We start from the raw sequence: 18351 nt of genomic DNA, 5'->3' as shown, positions 1-18351 counted from the left end.
GTAGAGGTCATATGCATTGTTGATTAAGGTTATCCCTAATTACTTTTTATGCCATTATGTGTTTAGTTGTTTCTGCATTTTACTTACCAATCTAGGCATGTAGTAGTTTTTTCATTTTAACTTTCAATTTTCTATGACTTATGATAATTTGAGCATCTCTTCATGTTTATTTATCTAATTTATAGATATTTATCTAATTTAATAAGTTGTCTGCTCAGATATTTTGCCTTTGTGCATGCACACACAGCAGCATACACTAGGGATTAAATTCAGGGCTTGGAGCTGGGGCTGTAGCTCAGTGGCAGAGCATTTGCCGAGCACATGTAAGGCACTGTTTGATCCTCAGTACCACAAAAAAATAAATAAATAAAATAAATCCATGCTGTCCATCTGCAACTACAAAAAAAAAAAAATTTTTTTTCAGGGTTTTTTATATGCTGAGCTTGCATTCTACCACTAACCTATACTTCAACCCTACACATTTTTAAGATGGATTATTTATTTTTTTTTCCCTTTTGGTACCAGAGATTGAACCTAGAGCTGCTTAACCACTGAGCAACATCCCAAGCCCCTTTTTAATATTTTATTTAGCGACATGATCTCACTGAGTTGCTTTGAGCCTTGCTAAGTTGCTGAGGCAGGCTTTGAACTCAAGATCCTCCTGCCTTAGCCTCCAGAGCTCCTGGGATTATAGGTGTACCTCTGCAGCTGGCAGATTATTTGTTTTCTTTTTCTTTTCTTATTTTTTTAATATTATTTTTTTAGTTGTAGTTGGACACAATACCTTTATTCCATTCACTTATTTTTATGTGGTCCTGAGAATGGAACCCAGGGCCCCTCACATGCTAGGCGAACACTCTACTACTGAGCCACAATCCCAGCCCCAGATTATTTGTTTTCTTATTGTTAAATTTTAAGAACCACTGATAGATTTTTAAGTGTCAAAACTACCTTGCATATACTCTTATTTGAGGGAGGGGATTTGTCAGTATTTTGGTTAAAAATCTTTGTGACCTTACCTTTGAGTTATTTTGACCTTATTAAATGACTTAGAAAGTGTAACCTCTGTCCTCCATTTTTGGAAAGACTGTGTAATAGTGGTGTTAATTTTTTTTTAAATGTTCGATAGAATTTACTCATAAGACAACATTGGCTGGGAAATTTTGATAATAATTAATTCACTCAATTTAATATATAATTACGCACATATTCTTTTTCATCATATTATCCATTTTATGTTTAAACAACAATTTTTGTGACTTCTAGTTTTCAAGAAATTTGTCCATTTCATCTAAGCTGCCAAATTTGTAGACATAAAGTGATTTATAATATGTCTTGACTATGTCCTATTAATTTATGTTATCTTCATTATTTTATTTTTACTTTGGGTTTACTTTTCTGCTTTTAGCTGTGTGTGTGTGTGTGTGTGTGTGTTGTATATGGACATGATATCTTTCTTTATTTTTTTTATGTGGGCTGAGAATTGAACCTAGTGCCTCACACGTGCTAGGCAAGCACTCTACCACTGAGCCCCAACCTCAGCTCCTCTGTTTCTAGCTTTTTAAGCTGAGAACCTTAGGTCATTGCTTTTAGACTTTTCTAATAATTATACTTAAAGCTATAAATCTTCCTTTAAGCACTTTTTTAACCCTATCCCTGATTTTTTTGTATTATCATTCAGTTTACAGATATCACTAATTTTCATATAATATTTTCTTTGACACATTATCTGTCAGTGTGTTAATTTCCCAATGTTGGAGATTTTCCAAGTATTTTTTATTGATTTCTAACTTAATTCAGTTGTGATCAGAAAACACCATCTGTATAATTTCAGTCCTTTTAAAGTAATTGAAACTTTTGACTCAGCACTTGTCTACCTTGAAAAAACACTCTTAATGCGTTTGGAAAAAAATGTGTTTTGTAGTTGTGGAATGTAGAGGGGATTTTAAGGGATTGTTTGGGGGAATGGGTTTTCACAGTTCTGGAGAACGAATACAGGAATGCTCTACCACTGAGCTACTTTCCCAGAACTTTTTACTTTTTATTTTGACACAGGCTTTCACTAAGTTGCCCAGGCTGGCCTTGAACTTGCAATCTTCCTGCCTCAGCCTTCTGAGTTTCTAGAATTATAGACATGTGTCACCACACCTGGCTAGATATAGACTTTTACAAAAGTAGGTCAAGGAGATTGATAGTTGTTCAAATCTTCTGTATCTTTACTGATATTTTATATTGGTGTTGTATTAATTTTTGAGAGAAGTGGTAATATCTCCAAATATAATTGTGGCTGTTGATTCTTCCCTTTAATTGTCAGTTTTCACTTCATATATTTTGAAGCTATGCTATTAGGCATGTATATGATTAATTATATCTTCCCAACTAATTTACCCTCTCTTATCTCTGGTAATTCTTTGCCTTCAAAATTTGTGATCCTCCCAGGTCACTGGGATTATAGGCATGTGCCATTGCACCTGGCCCACCCATTTGCTTTTAACTAGTCTATTTCTTTAAATTTAAAATGAATTTATTAATGACAACATATAGTTGGCTCTTACTTTTTAATATAGACTGGCATTTATTCTTTCTGATTTTTGTTTCTATGTTCTTTCCTGACTTCCTTTAGATTATTTGAATTACTTTTCAGAATCCAATTTTAATTCATTTATTTCCTTTTTAGCTATATCTCTTTGCAGCTATTTTCTAGTGGGCTTTAAATTAATTAACTTTTCAGCCTACAGAGAATTACTGTAGTACTTCACATAAAATGTAGAAACCTTATAGCTGTACACTGCATTTACCCATTGCACTGTCCTTTATTTTTATAGTGGTTGGGAGATAAATGCTTTAACATGTAATATAGTTACAGTATATCATACACCATAAAATGTTATATACCAGTAACTCGGGAGGCTGAGGTGGAAGGATCTGGGCAATTTAGTGAGACTCTGTCTCCAAAAACAAAGACAAGCTAGTTTGATCCTGCTAATTTAGTATTAGGTTGATTTGTTATTGTTTGTTTTTGCAGTACCAGAAGTTAAACCCAGAGGAACTCTACCAGAGTTACATTCTCAGTCCTTTTAAAATTTCATCTTGATAATCCTCCTGCCTCAGCCTCCCAAATAGCTAGAATTCACAAGTGTACACTACCGTATCCAGCTAGTAGTAATAAATTTTAAATAATTCTAAAACCCTGTGCTGATGAAATTATTCATTGTTATCTAAGGTTTGTGGGGAGAGGTGTGGGATAATATGCATAACATGAAACTTACCATTTTTATCTATTTTTTTCATTTGTTGTCTGTACCTTTGGTATGTATACCAGAAGTCATTCCCAAATTTAATCATAAAAATTTTCCCTTATATTTTATTCTAAGAGTTTGTAGTTTGGGCCCCAAAGTTTAGGTCTTTCATCCATTTTGAGTTAATTTTTGCATATGGTATTTAAGAGAGGATCTGACTTAATTCTTTTGCATGTGGATATTCAGTTTTTCCAGCATCTATTGTAAAATGTTATGATTTTTGCTTTAAACAAATATATATGCACAAATTTAAGAGGATAGTAAATGTGTTGTTTATACAGTGTTTACCAATGCTTCATGAAAAGCCAAGTATCCAAATGGTATTATTTTCCTCTGGTTTGAAGAGCTGTAGCTTCATTTGTACAGCAGGTTTACTGGTAACAAATTTCCTAGTATTCTTTTGTCAGAAAGTGACTTTATTACACTTTCTTCTAAAATATGGTACATTGAATATAGAAACTTTTTGTGTCTTAACGCAGTTCATCCTCTGTCTCAGGCTTCTGATAAGACATTCATTGTTCTCTATATGTAATATGTCATTTTTCTCTGGCTGCTTTCAAGATTTTTCTCTATATCTTTAGGTTTTTTTTTTTTTCAGAGCAACATGTTTATTTAAGCATTAGCTAAGCTTTCATTTATAAGCAAATGTTTTCAGGGAAAAATCACTATATCTTTAGTTTTTAGTAGTTTGTTATGATGTGTCTCATGACTTTCTTTTTTTTTCTTTCAAATCTATTTTTTTGTTGTAGATGGACACAATACATTTATTTATTTATTTATTTATTTAAGATGATAGGGATTCTTTTTTTTAATATTTATTTTTTAGTTTTAGGTGGATGCAATATCTTTATTTTACATTTATTGGTGCTGAGGTTAGAACCCAGGGCCTTGTGCATGCTAGGCGAGCACTCTACCACTGAGCCACAATCCCAGCCCTCATTTATTTATTTTTTATGTGATGCTGAGGATTGAATCCAGTGCCTTATATGTGCAAGGCAAGCGCTTAGCCACTGAGCCACAATCCCAGCCCCGTCTCATGATTTTCTTTGCATTATATTGCTTTTGGCTTTAATCTATAGTTTGTCTTTTATCAAATTTGGGGGAACTTCAGAATATGACTGAAGGTTTTTTGTTTTTGTTTTTGTTTTTTCCTCTGCTCCCATCTTTCTCCATTTTTGATTCAGTTATATATAATGTTTAGTTAGGCTTTGGTCCCCCATGTATCTGAGGCTTTATTAATTTATGGTTTTGTTTCCCTTTTGTTATTCAGATTAGATGATTTCTGTTGTTCCAGCTTCAGATTTACTAACTTCACTGTCATGTCCATAGTCTGTTAGGTCCATCCAGGGACTTTTTTTTATTTCATCTAGGGTGTTTTTAGTTCTAGAAGTTCCATTTGATTCTTTTTCATAATTTTTGTTTCTCTTCTGAGAGTTCCTTCCCTTCCCCCCCCCAACCCCCCACCCGCCTCTATTGGTGCTGGGGATTGAACCCAGGGCCTTGTGCATGAGAAGCAAGCACTTTACCAACTGAGATCTATTCCCAGCTGAGAGTTCCTTTTTATTTGTTTCAATCATATAGTCTTCATTGAATACAGTTATAGTACCTTTGGTAATCTTGCTGTTAATTCCAACATTTGGGTCATTTAAGAATTGGGCTCGGGCTGGGGATGTGGCTCAAGTGGTAGCGCGCTCGCCTGGCATGCGTGCGGCCCGGGTTCGATCCTCAGCACCACATACAAACAAAGATGTTGTGTCCGCCGAGAACTAAAAAATAAATATTAAAAAAAAAAAAAAAAAAAAAGAATTGGGCTCTACTTACTGTCTTTTTTCCTTGAGAGTACATCACATATTCCCCTTTCTTTGTGTATTAAAAGAATTTTGAATTTCATCCTGAAATTGTGACTGCTATGTTGTGGAAATTTGGGTTTGTTTTATTCCTCAAGAGAGGATTGATGGTTTTGTTTTAGTGGGATTTCAGTTGGTTGGACTCAAACTGTAGAACATCAGATATCCATTTTGTTTTTCTGTCTGTGTGACTGCACAAACTCTGCCCACATTATTCAGAAGTCAGCCAGAAGTTCCAGCATTGTTTACACACCAAGTGTGGGTTGTCTTCTCTCTGGCTAGCTCTTTTCTGAAATTTCCTTCCTTGCTTTCTAGCAGCTTTGATTGTCCTGAACATTATCCTGCTTTTCTTCAGACCAGATAGTCTGAGTTTTCCAAAAGAGTTTCAGTTCTTAAGTCCTTTGGGTAAGTCCACCAAGGAGTGAAATAGCTGGATCAAATGGTGGTTCCATTCCAAGTTTTCTAAGGAATCTCCATACTGCTTTCCAGATTGTTTGCACCAATTTGGCAGTCCCACCAGTAATGAAATAATGTGCCTTTTCCCCCACATCCTCACCAACATTTATTGTTGCTTGTATTCTTAATAACTGCCATTCTGACTGGAGTGAATAAAAAATCTTAGAGTAATTTTGATTTGCATAAAAAGAGCATACTACAATAACACAGCCTCATCAATGTTTTTAGCAGTGCAATTCACAATAGCTAAATTGTGGAACCAACCTAGATGCCTTTCAATAGATGAATGGATAAAGAAAATATGGTATACATACACAATGGAATATTACTCAGCATTAAAAGAGAATAAAATCATGGCATTTGTGGGTAAATGGATGGATCTGGAGAATATCATGCTAAGTGAAGTAAGCCAATCCCCAAAACCCAAAGGCTGAATGTTTTCTCTGATAAGTGGATGCTGATCCATAATGGGGGTCAGGGTGGGGAACATGGGAAGAATGGAGGAACTCTAGATAGGGCAAAGGGGAGGGAGGAGAAGGAAGGGAGTATGGGGGTAGAAAAGATGGTGGAATGAGGTGGATATCATGACCCTAGGTACTGTATGAAGACCCAAGTTGTGTGACTCTCCGTTGTGTACAACCAGAGAAATAAAAAATTGTGCTCCATTTGTGTACTATGAATCAAAATTCATTCTGCTCTCATATATAACAAATTAGGACAAATAATTTTTTTTAAAAAGAACTCAACATTTTTTAAAAATTCAGTTCTAGCTGGGTGCAGTGGCACACGCCTATAATCCCAGTGGTTTGGGAGCCTGAGACAGGAGGGGATCTTGAGTTCAAAGTCAGCCTCAGCAATAGCAAGGCACTAAGCAACTCAGTGAGACCCTGACTCTAAATAAAATACAAAATAGGGCTGGGGATGTGGCTCAGTGGTTGAGTGCCCCTGAGTTCAATCCCTGGTACCAAAAAAAAAAAGAGTTTTAGTTCTGTATGGAGCCACCAGCTATGACCTGCCTTCAACCTAAAAGTTGGAGAAGAGCTAACTCACTGTGTCCCAGCTCCTCCTCCTAAGTGTCAAGTCCCTTTGTGAATCTACCTGTGTTGATTTTACTGTCTAGTACCTTCAAGTATTTTGTTCTTTTTTTTTAAATTTTACTCAGAGTTTATCATTGTTATCTGAAGATAATTTGAACCAATAGGAGAAAACATTTGGCCCTTGGTTTTTGGGATTGTCTTACTTTGCTTAGCATGATATTCTCCACCTTCATCCATTTACCAGCAGATGCCATGATTTCATTCTTCTTTAAGGCTGAGTAATATTCCATTGAGTATATATACCACATTATCTTAATCCATTCATCTGTTGACAGGCACCTAGGTTGGTTCCATGTTTAGCTATTGTGAATTGAGCTGGTATAAACATTGATGTGGCTCCATCACTATAGCATGCTGATTTTAAGTCCTTTGGGTATAAACCAAGGAGTGGGATAGTTGGATCAAATTGTGGTTCCATTCCAAGTTTTCTGAAGAATCTCCTTATTTCTGTCCCTTTATAATTAAAATATGCTTCACTTATTTTTTAGGGCCTTGATTGTAAGGATTTTAATTATTTTTCAGTCATTTATATTAGAAGTGTTTTATAAAATTTACCTTTCAGTATCTATGGAATTTTCTCAAACAAATTAAAATTATGTGTAGTAAAATCTTCCTTTTTGCCCTTTGTTTTTATGCTTAGAAAAGTTTTTCTAACATCAAATAAATGAGTAAGATATTTTCTTCTTGTTATTTTACTTTTTGAAAAATTATTGGAGGCTGGGGATACAGGTCAGAAGTAGATTGCTTGTCTAGTATGTCCTAGACCCTTGGTTTGATGCCCAGCACAGGTGGTGGGGGAGATAGAAAGAGAAAGAAAATTATTATTAAATCTTTCATCTGGAATTTATTTTGCTATACAATGTATGGTAGAAACCTAACTTCATTTTTTCAGAATAGTTTTAAAATTATCTTAGCATCATCTGTTGATTTGTTTAGTCTGTGTGCATTTAACTTAAGTTAAACTTTACCACATATGAACATGTATTATCCTACAATCTGAGTACACAGTAGATACATGCTAATTTCTTTACAGGACTTATTTGTGGGTGTGGATTTCAGGGTAAGTATATTGGAAGTATTTTATACAATTTACCTTCCACTATCTATGGAATTTTCTCAAAGAAATTAAAATTTTGTGTAGTTAAGTCTTTCTTTTTTCCCTTTGGAAGGAGCTCATCCATTGCTAGGCAAGTACTCCACCATTGAGCTGTATCCCCAGCCCTTTTTATTTTTTATTTTGGATAGGGTCTTACTAAGTTGCCCAGGCTGGCTTCAAACTTTGGATCCTCCTCCTGCAGCCTCCAGAATAGCTAGGATTATAGGTGTACACTGTGCTGGAACTACAGTATGCTGACTTTTTATAAAAAGAAATAGGAAGCAGCTTTTCTCTTTCTGTGACCTGGAAAATATATATGGCTTGGACTCTCTCATACCCCGCCTTTAGTCTATTAGCACTACTATCATTACTGCCTTTAAAATATATCTGGGATCCAGCTATTGAACCATATTTACTTATTCCTATCTAACCCAACTGTCCTATACTCATTCTTAAGCCATGCCCCATAACTCACACTGCTGGGCCTATGCACTTCTGTTTTCTCTCCTATTTACTATTACCCAACTGCATTTAGTTTCTGATTTACATCAGATCCCTATTTAAGGGGTCAATCTTATCAGAGAGTTATTTCCCAGATGAGTTATATAAATGAGCATCTGAACCAGGCACAGTGGTACACACCTGTAATTCCAACTACTGTGGAGGCTGAGGCAGGAGAATCACAAACTCAGCGAGTTAACAAGACCCTGTCACAAAAATAAAAAGTAAACTAGGACTGAGCAGGGCATGGTGGCTCACACCTCTAATCCTAGCAACTTGGGAGCCTGAGGCAGGAGGATCACAAGTTCAAGACCAGCCTCAGCAATTTAGTAAGGCCCTAAAGACCCTGTCTTAAAATAAAAAAGGGTGGAAATGTAATTCAGTTTTTAAATGCCCCTGGTTCAATCCCCATCACCACCCAAAAAAATAAAATAAAACACAGTACCCTGGCCCCAGACACACTGACTTCTCTTACTGGACTTTTTCTTCTTAGCACTGACCATCAACTGACAGTTGATTTTTGTTTTTATGTAAATACATAAAATTCATTTATTTATTGTGTGGTTACAGATTGAACCCAGGACCTGAAGCGTGCTAGGCAAGCACTCTACCACCGAGTTACCTATTTTTTGTTTTGTTTTTTAATATTTATTTTTTAGTTGTAGTTGGACATGATTCCTTTATTTCACTTATTTATTTTTATGTCATGCTGAGGATTGAACCCAGGGTCTCGCATGTGCAAGGCGAGCGCTCTACCACTGAGCCACAATCCCAGCCCCCTGATTTTTGTTTTTATGTTTGTTTTACTCATTTATTATTCCTCTACTAGCCTGTCAACAATTTGTTTTTATTTACTGTTCTAATCCCTAGTGTTTACAACAGTTTGTAGGGCATAGGCCCCTCCCCTGCCACTAATAAATACTCATTGAATGAATATATAAATTAGTTGAAGAAACTCACCTGTATAAAGGTGTCTCAGCCTGTAGTACTTTTGGATAGACTTTTTTTTTGTTTTTGAGGGACTGCAGATCCATCCCAGCTTCTCATGCTTTCTCAGTAAGTACTCCGTCACTGAGCTACACCCTCAACCCCAGGTTTTTTACATATTGTGTTGAATTTTTTAGTCAGGATTATTAAAATATAATATAAATATATAGAATAAATAATTTACCAATTGGCCAGGCACCGTGGCACATCTGTGTAATCTGTGACTCAAGAGGCTGAGGTAGGATTGCAAGTTCAGGGCCAGCCTCAGCAATCTAGCAAGACCCTATCTCAATATAGAAAATAAAAACAGGGAGGCTGGGGATATAGCTCAGTTGGTAGAGTGCTTGCCTCGAATGAAAAGAAAAGAAAAGAGAAGGAGAAGGAGAAAAAGAAAAAGAAAGAAAGAAAATATGTGGCTCAGTGTAAGCACCCCTGGGCTCAATCCCTGGTACCTAATTAATTAATTAATTAATTATTTCACCAATTGGATAATGTTTGACAAAAATATACAATAGTATAGATATCTCCACAATCATGCTGGGGAACATTTCCAATTTCATTAACTTATCCAGAAAATCATCCATTTCTCTAAAAAAATTTTTGAGGGGGTGGGTACTGAGCTACATACCCAGTCCTTTTTATTATTTTAAGACAGGGTCTTGCTAAGTTGGTGAGGCTGGCCATGAACCTACAATCCTCCTGCCTCTACTTCCTGAGTCACTGGGATTACAAGTGTGTGCCACCATGCCCAGCACTATTGTTTTTTTTTTTTAATTATGATCTAATAATCTTTTTTTATTACGTTTCATTGATTTTGAGACTGTATTTTTGTACCATTTAAAATTGAATACATAGCTACTAAGTGATTATTAAGTACACTATTATTGTCTGAATTACTCTTTTGACCTACTTGATATGATAAAGTGGTATTGGTTCACAATTGCAGTTGTGTTTTTTATGTTTCCTTCTTGTATTTCAGAGAGTTTTGCTTTCTACATTTTCTTTCCATTTCATTCTTGCTTTGTATCCTATTTGGGTTTTTGTTTTGTTTTTATCTTTACCCAACAGAATTTTGCCTATCCCCCACTCCTTTTTTTTTTTTTTTTTCTTTAATCTCATTGTTTTAAGAATGTCTCTTCTAAACAGTATATGATGTATTTAAATATTTTTTGTTGAAATGAAATTTATCTAACAAAATTAAACATTCAAAACAAACAATTCAATGAAACATACATAGAACATTGATTATATGCAACCACCACCTCTGTACCTATTACATTTTAATTCTTCATTGTAATTTTTTTTAAAGAGAGAGAGAGAATTTTATTTTATTTTACTTTATTTTATTAGTTTTTGGCAGACACAACATCTTTGTTTTTGTATGTGGTGCTGAGGATTGAACCCGGGCCGCACGCATGCCAGGCGAGCAAGCTACCGATTGAGCCACATCCCCAGCCCCTTCATTCTAATTTTTTAGATAAAATACTTTTAATTATTTTCTCTACTTATCAACTAGAAGAATTCAATAGGATATTATAGTCTCTCATTTTAGTTTGGATAATGTTTAGCTTCAAGAAACATAAAATCCTAAAGCAACAGTAAATTAAGGTAGAAGGAGATTTCCCTCTCAAGTGAAAGAAGCCCAGGTTTTCTGGCTTGGCATTCTGTGGTATCACAAAGAGCCTTTGCTCACTTTGTTGCTTTGCTGTACATGGCTTTCATTTTCAGTGAGATAGAGACTACTTCTTTTAAGCACCTGTCCTAGGAGTTCATATCCATTTCTGACTATATCCTATTGGCCAGAACTGAGTCATGTGGCCAGACTGATAAATATTTTTATTCTAGGCAGCCATGTGCATAGCTAAAATTTAGGATGTTCCATTATAGAGGAAGAGGAAGAGGAAGCAGATAACAGGAAACAACCAGCAGTTTCTGCTACACTACCTCATGTACAGATGTAGCACTTGCGGCTTACTCCTTCTTTTACCACCTACCAATTTCCTAGCTTTTAAAGGTGTCAGGATTTTTTTTTTATTCTCATTTGTTACATATGATAGCAGAATGCATTACAATTCATATTATACATATAGAACACAATTTTTCATATCTCTGGTTGTACACAAAGTAGAGTCACACCATTTGTGTCTTCATACATGTCCTTAGGGTAATGATGTCCATCTCATTCTACCGTCTTTCCTACCCCTATGCACCCTCCCTTCCCCCTCCCTTCCCTCAATGCGATTTTATTAATAATAGTAGCCATTAGTTTCCAGTATGGCAGTATTTAATCTTCATAATAACCCCTGCTTAGGATAAATATTGTTATTATCCCTATTTTTCAGAAAGATCGAGCACCTTACTTAATGTCAAACATCCAGCAATTCAGACCCATGCCACAGTGCCTAGAGTAATCACTATACATTTTAATAACTTCAGAATCATTTAATTTTTTACAATACATATCTTTTCTTTGAAGAATAATTTCTGACAATTGCATTGTTTTAGAATCCTATTAATATCACTTATATAGAATTATTTACCCTTTCTGCTTTTTGCCACTTATGTTTTTGTTTTGCAGTACAGGGGGTTAAACCCAGGGGCACTCTATCATTGATTAACATTTCCAGCCCTTTTTTATTTTTCATTTTGAGACAGGATCTGGCTGTAGAGACTGACCTCAAACTAACTGTCTTTCTGCCTCAGCCTCCTGAGTCAGCTGGGATTACAAGAGTGCCTCACAACCCCTGACCTTGCCATATCTTTTTTTAATACAATATATTTACTTTTTTCTTCAGAATTTTATTGTTTTGTTTAGTCTTTTAATCTTTTTTTTTTTTGAGATTTTGAAACATAGATGAAAGTAAAGAGAATAGTATAACAAATCACTATGTAGATTGAGCAGGTATTTTTGCCAATTTTTTTTCCAATCTTTTTTTTTTTAATTGGTTTGATCACTTTTCTTGTCTCGCTGCCATTCTTTTGTTTCTAAAGATTTTTAATCAAGTCTCATTCATTGTACAGAAAATACTTTAGGAGATATTTCTAACTTCTAAGTATTTTGTCTTAAGCATAATCTACATACTATTATTATACATTTCTAAATTAATAATTTGTTAATATGACAGGGTCCACTTCACATTTCCCAGATTATCTCCAAAGTGCTGTTTCACAGTTGGTTTACGAAAAGGAAGATCTAAACAAGCTCCATACTTTGTATTTCATTGATATGACTCTTTCGATGTTTAACAGTTTCCCTATCTTCCTTTTGTTATGCTGTTTGTTGAAACTTTTTAAATGTGTATTATCTTTGCTAATCTGAGAGTGTCTGCTTTTGCCCTACTAAACTAATGGCTTCTAGTTGGAGCATATTTGCTTCTATTGGGGCAAATATGTCTGAGACCAAACGTATTTGTACATGATGTTTATTTTTTTAAAATGCTTGCAGGGGCCAGGCACGGTAGCACATGCCTGTAATCCCAGCGGCTTGTGAGGTGGAGGCAGGAGGATCGCGAGTTCAAAAAACCAGCCTCAGTAATTTTAGCGAGGCACTAAGCAACTCAGTGAGACCCTGTGGCTAATAAAATACAAAATAGGGCTGGGGATGTGGCTCAGTGGTCGAGTGCCCCTGAATTCAATCCCTGGTACCCAAAACCAAAAATTTAAAAAAATAAAAATGCTTGCAGGGTTTTTTTGTTTTTATTATTTTTGGAAATAAAGACTGCACCAAAATATTTCTGGATCATGAATGACAGATGTCTGAATAGGTATAGGTGTGCTTTTTATTCTGTGCCAGAAATTACTAAGTGATTATGGCACTCTCATTGAAGACACAGATGCCTTCAAAACAAGAAACAGAACAAAAAAAACATGATTTTGCCATTCCTAATGAAGGTGTTGGTCTCTTTAAGTTTTGTAGCATGACTGTTCAGACATTAAATCTTTCCTTTTTTCCTCCATTCTTTCTCATTTTAAAAAAAAAAAAAATATTTTCTTTTCCTATCAGTCCTCATCATTCTGGAATAACTTGTAAATATTTGGGTTATGTGTCCACATTTTTAATTTCCCCCCCCCCCAATATTTTCATCTGTATTTTCTCCTCTGTATTATAGTAGAGGCTCCATCAAGTCATTTATTTTACTAATTCAGTTTTCTGGTCTTTTTTTTTTTTTTATGGGGGGAGTTGTTGTTTTCAGTTTTCTATTCTATTTAACTGCTGCTTACTGCATTTCCTATGGTTTTTCCTGGTTGTTTTTCTCTATATGACTGCCTAATCTAGATTGAAATGCAGTTATTTGATTCTTACTTTTATTGAGGTTTAGTAATATTCAGTAGTGTTAAGTTTAAACTCAGTTAATTTGATTGATTGATTGATTAACCCAGAATCATTTATTGAAAGATCAGTTTTCCCCACTGAACCACATGTTGTCTTGTCATCCGTCAGGTGGTTATATATATTTGGATCTCTTTCTAGACTCTGTTCTGCTCTAGTGGTTTATTTATCTATCTTTGTGCCACTACTATGAAATCTTATTAACTAAGGTTTCTAAATTTGCGCTTATTTTTTCAATGACTTTTCGTACTAATTCCTCAGATTGGTACCCTTCTGTAATGCCTTTTTATTTATTTGGTGAATTATTTTTCCATCCTTAGCTATATTTGTTTTGAGTTTAGATGGTTCTTAATATTTTCAGGTACAGATAAAGGGAAAAGAGGAATGTTTGATTTATACTGTTGGAGTTAAACTCTTCTAAAGGAGAGTAGAGAGGCAGCTAGGGCTAGATGTCACTATAGCTAAATCCAGTGTTTATTGCAGTAGACCAAATTTCTCAACTTAGTGTTCCTATTCTAGGTTTTTTGCCTCTGTTAGAAGCCAGCCAGGGCAGGGGTCGTAGCTCAGTGGTAGAATGCCTACCATGTGTGAGATCCTGGGATCGATCCCCAGCACCAGAAAAAGAAAAAGAAAGCAATAGCATTCAGACTCAGCATTGTCCTCCTTCTGCCTCATCTAATCACCCACATTAATTATAAACCCAGCCCATCAGCCTTGGTAGAACCTAGGTGTACCCTTCTAACTGTATCCCCACACACCTTGGCTCTTGTCCTAGTCCTTCCAAGGTAAGGGTATTATTAGTGGGGTACTGCTGCTAAGCTCTCCTTTGTGTTCTTATTGAGCCCACAAAGTGTGGAACATCAGTTGTCCTTTTTCCTCATTCCAGTCTCCTCTGCAGTTTATCTTGCATAAAATTCCTCAAAGTTTCTGGTATGTAGTTGCTTTTTTCTTCAGTCATTTCACTAGAGAACTGGAAGGGTAGATGAGTTAGAAACATGCATTTGAAGTCCTTCTAATTAGAGGTTGATGCTAGTTTTTTAAAAATGTATTTCTAGCCTTTCAGGTTGGATACTTTCAAAGTTATTGTTCATTTTATTAAGGTGGGCATTGTACTTAGAATGTGTTTGCATGGGTTTGTTACTTCATAACAAATAGCTCTGCTGTTCTCCTATAAAACTCAATTTCATAGCTTGGCTCCCCCCAGCTTGGCTCCCCGCAGCACACACACACACAGAGACAATCTGGATATAAGAGGCCCATTAAGAGAAGGAGGAAGACAGTGACAAATATCTAGAATGAAGTAGGAGTGATTGTTTTGACACTCCTGAGTTTCAGATGATCTGCCTATGTGCCTTCATTTGATAAAAATGCCACATGGCTCTCTTGGCAGTTGTGTAAGAGAAACTGACCCTGTGATTAGGGATAACCCAAGGAACTCTTTGAGAATTTTGTGTGCTTGGGGAGCCAAAGCCCTTTCCCAGGCCAACTTGTCTATGGCTCAGCTGGGGAGCAGGGGCTGTTTTCTATATTCTTTGTAATTCTAGTGCAGGTCATAATTCTCAGGAATTGGTAAGTAAGAAAGAGTACACATTTAGATGTTTGGAGCTCATTATTCCTTCATGTTTTGCTTTGTAGTATAGCTAAAGATTTATTTAGCTGTAAGTTTTATTCTCAACTTCAGTGAAAACAGCACAGAAATTTTTCAATTTTTATATTGTAGTTCAAATATAAGAACTTAAAATAGACCCGCCATTGACATTTTTTGAAGAGAAAAGTAATAAGAGGAAATTTAACTTCATAGTTAAAAATCTAAGCTTCAGGAGCTGGGGTTGTGGCTCAGCAGTAGAGCATTTGCCTAGCATGTATGAGGCCCTGAGTTCGATCCTCAGTACCACATATAAATAAATGAAATAAAGGTATTGTGTCCAACTACAACTAAAAAATAGATTTTTAAAAAATATATTTAAAAAATCTAAGCTTCAATGTAAACATTTCTCCTTTCCTTAAGAATTAGGCCTGATCAAGGTTCATACCCACCAGTATGGAGTGGAAGAAGGTAAATCACAACTAAAGACCTTGGCACTTCTGTAAGAAATTTAAATAACAGGCAGACATATAGAGATTCATAACATGTACTTGGTGCCAGCTAAACCACAGAGAAGATACTGTATTTGTGGTCCAGGGAAGTTTAAATATTTGTGGTCAAACTTAAAATTCAACTTAAAACTCTCATGTGTGATGGAAGCTTTCCAGAAACTGCATGGAGGGTGTGCAAGCTGCATAATCTCTCAAAGGCCTTTTCTCTCACTGAACTGAGCTAGAAAAACCAGTTCTCCTTCCTTTATACTGTGTAATAGTGTGTAGACTCCCTGGCACTCCAGTTACCAACCCAGGAAGCCCTCTCTGCTTTGTGGCTCACTCCTGATTAATTGTCATCTAAAATCCTGTCCCTGTCTATCTTATAGAAAACAACAATATTTCTTCCTCGCCCAGATAGATACTTTGTCCTTCTTATCCTGCCTTATTTTTCTCACAGTGCTTCCCACCACTATCTGATTATCTATCTCAAAGGAATATTAGGCTCCATGAGAGCAGGAACATTGTTTTATCCTTTGCTGTATTTTTTGTGCCTTTAATAGGGCCTGCCATACCATAGCAGATGCTTAATATTTATTGAATACGTTCAGTGGGACACTTTAAAATGTTTGGGAAGTATGGTCTTGGGAGAAAAGAAATGTATTTCCTGGGCAGCATGCAGACTAGGTGCACATACATATATATTCTTTTCACGTGCTTTTGTGTCACAAATGCAGCCCCTTGTGTCCAGCCTTTTGTTCGAGACCCTACCTGACTAAGGAATATGTGGTTGCTGACTACTCCCAGGCCTGCTGAACTTGAGCATGACTGATGGACTTGGATCATCTTCAGGAGTGTTCTCCTCTTTGCTTTTCTTTCTGCCTTTACCAGTTCTTCCTGTCAGTCCTGCCAACACAGAGAAATGTATTACAATAAACATGTTAGGTTTTCTGGGTCAGTTCCAAAAGTTAATTATTTATAATCCTTAGCATTTGCTATAAAATGTGCTTTATCTATAAAAACTAAGAAGCTCATAGATAATCACATGTGAAAATATATGCATAAATTAAAGTATACTCTCAGGATGGGGAACAGAGGGTCTAGAAACCAGAGGTGAGTGAGATGATTTTGTTTTTAAAATTCAACCTTTTGTGTGCCATTTGTTTGTATCATGTGCTATCTTGTTGTTGTTGTTGTTGTTGTTGTTTATTTTGGGTATCAGGTATTGAATCAGGGGCACTCAAGCACAGGGCCACATCCCCATCCTATTTTGTAGTTTATTTAGAGGCAGGGTCTTACTAAGTTGCTTGGTGCCTCATCATTGCTGAGGCTAGCTTTGAACTCACAATCCTCCTGCCTCAGCCTCCTGAGCTGCTGTGATTACAGGCATGCACCACCATACCCAGCTTCATGTGCTGTGTTTTTAAACCACACTGTACTATGCAGCCTTAGTTTGGCCCAACACTTGAAGCTAGGTTTCCACCATGTCGTGAAGGCCTCTCAGATGAGATGTTCTCTTTGAGCCTCTTTACTGATTTGTCAGCAAAAGTGACTTTATCCTAAACAAAAGAATTCAGTGACAACTTTTAGTTATGTGTTGGCATTTTTAAAAAGTTTAGCCAGGTATGGTAGAGCTCACCTGTAATCCCAGCAACTCAGGAGGCTGAGACAAGAGGATCACAAGTTCAAGGCCAACCTCAGCAACTTAGTGTGAGGCCCTAAGCAACTTAATGAGATGCTGCCTCAAAATAAAAAAGAAGGGTTTGAGATGTAGCTCAGTGGCTAAAAATCCCTGGGTTCAATCTATGATACCAAAAAGAAAATTCAATAAGATATATTCCATGCTTGTATAATTTTGTCAAAATGGATTCTGCTGTTGTGTATAACTAAAAAGAACCAATTAAAAAAAAAATTTAAAGCCACACTGAGCAACTTAGTAAGAGCCTGTCTAAACATAAAAATAAATAAAGGATGGGGGAATGTAGCTCAGAGCATTTGCTTAGCATGTGTATGAGCTGGGTTAGATCCCAAGTACTGCAAAAAATAATAATAATAATAATACTGGTCTGGGGTTGTGGCTCAGTGGTAGAGCACTCACCTAGCACGGGTGAGGCACTGGGTTCGATCCTGTGCACCACATAAAGATAAATAAATAAAGGTATAGTGTCCATCTACAACTAAATAAAAATATTTTTTTAAAATGTACTAATACTGGGCCTAGGAGTATAGGTCAGTGATAGAACGGCCTGCCTATTATGTTTCAGGCCTTGGATTTGATCCCCAATGACACATACACACAAAAGTTGAGGCTGCATGTAGGTTTCCCTAGTACAGGCTGGTACAGTTTTATCCTCTTTCTTCTGTCTTATCAGTATATAGCACTGAAACTATACTTCAAAGTAGTTTATAACTGTTCGCATATCCTTCTAGGTTTGTGCTTCAAACGTAGAGTAAGCCCCATTCATAGTTGGTGTCTTTTAAGCCTGTTCTTAGTTTACTTACTTGGAAAGATTTAATAAATAACCAGAAATAGGGCTTGGAGTGTAGCTCAGTGGTAGAACACATGTCTAGCATGTTCACGCCCTGGTTCAATCACCAGCACTGCACAAAAAAAAAAAAAAAGAAGAAAAAAAATTTTATATATATATAATTATATATATAT

The 18351-nt window shown here is 36.0% G+C and overlaps 2 protein-coding genes across 7 annotated transcripts in view; one reads left to right on the top strand and one right to left on the bottom strand.

The window, feature by feature from the left end:
- Smg6 (SMG6 nonsense mediated mRNA decay factor) overlaps positions 1-18351 on the top strand; it is a 228841-nt gene that overhangs the window by 168498 nt on the left and 41992 nt on the right. The gene's annotated exons all lie outside the window — the stretch shown is intronic.
- Positions 13257-18351, bottom strand: part of Hic1 (HIC ZBTB transcriptional repressor 1) — a 51882-nt gene continuing 46787 nt past the window's right edge. For 3 of the 4 annotated variants that reach the window (XR_009226979.1, XR_009226978.1, XR_009226977.1), the window contains 2 exons: positions 18192-18290; positions 13257-16595 (listed from right to left, as the gene is read on the bottom strand). The gene's annotated coding sequence lies outside the window, so the exon portion shown is untranslated. The remainder of the gene's footprint in view (positions 16596-18191; positions 18291-18351) is intronic. The other variant, XR_009226976.1, reaches the window with a different exon arrangement.

The sequence above is a fragment of the Marmota monax genome, unplaced genomic scaffold (genome assembly GCF_021218885.2).
Source record: "Marmota monax isolate L192 unplaced genomic scaffold, Marmota_monax_Labrador192_F-V1.1 WCK01_AAM20220418_F8-fsc00138, whole genome shotgun sequence".
Taxonomy (NCBI): domain Eukaryota; kingdom Metazoa; phylum Chordata; class Mammalia; order Rodentia; family Sciuridae; genus Marmota; species Marmota monax.
The sequence above is the reverse complement of the archived record's forward strand: the minus strand, read 5'-3'. Positions and strand labels throughout refer to the sequence as shown.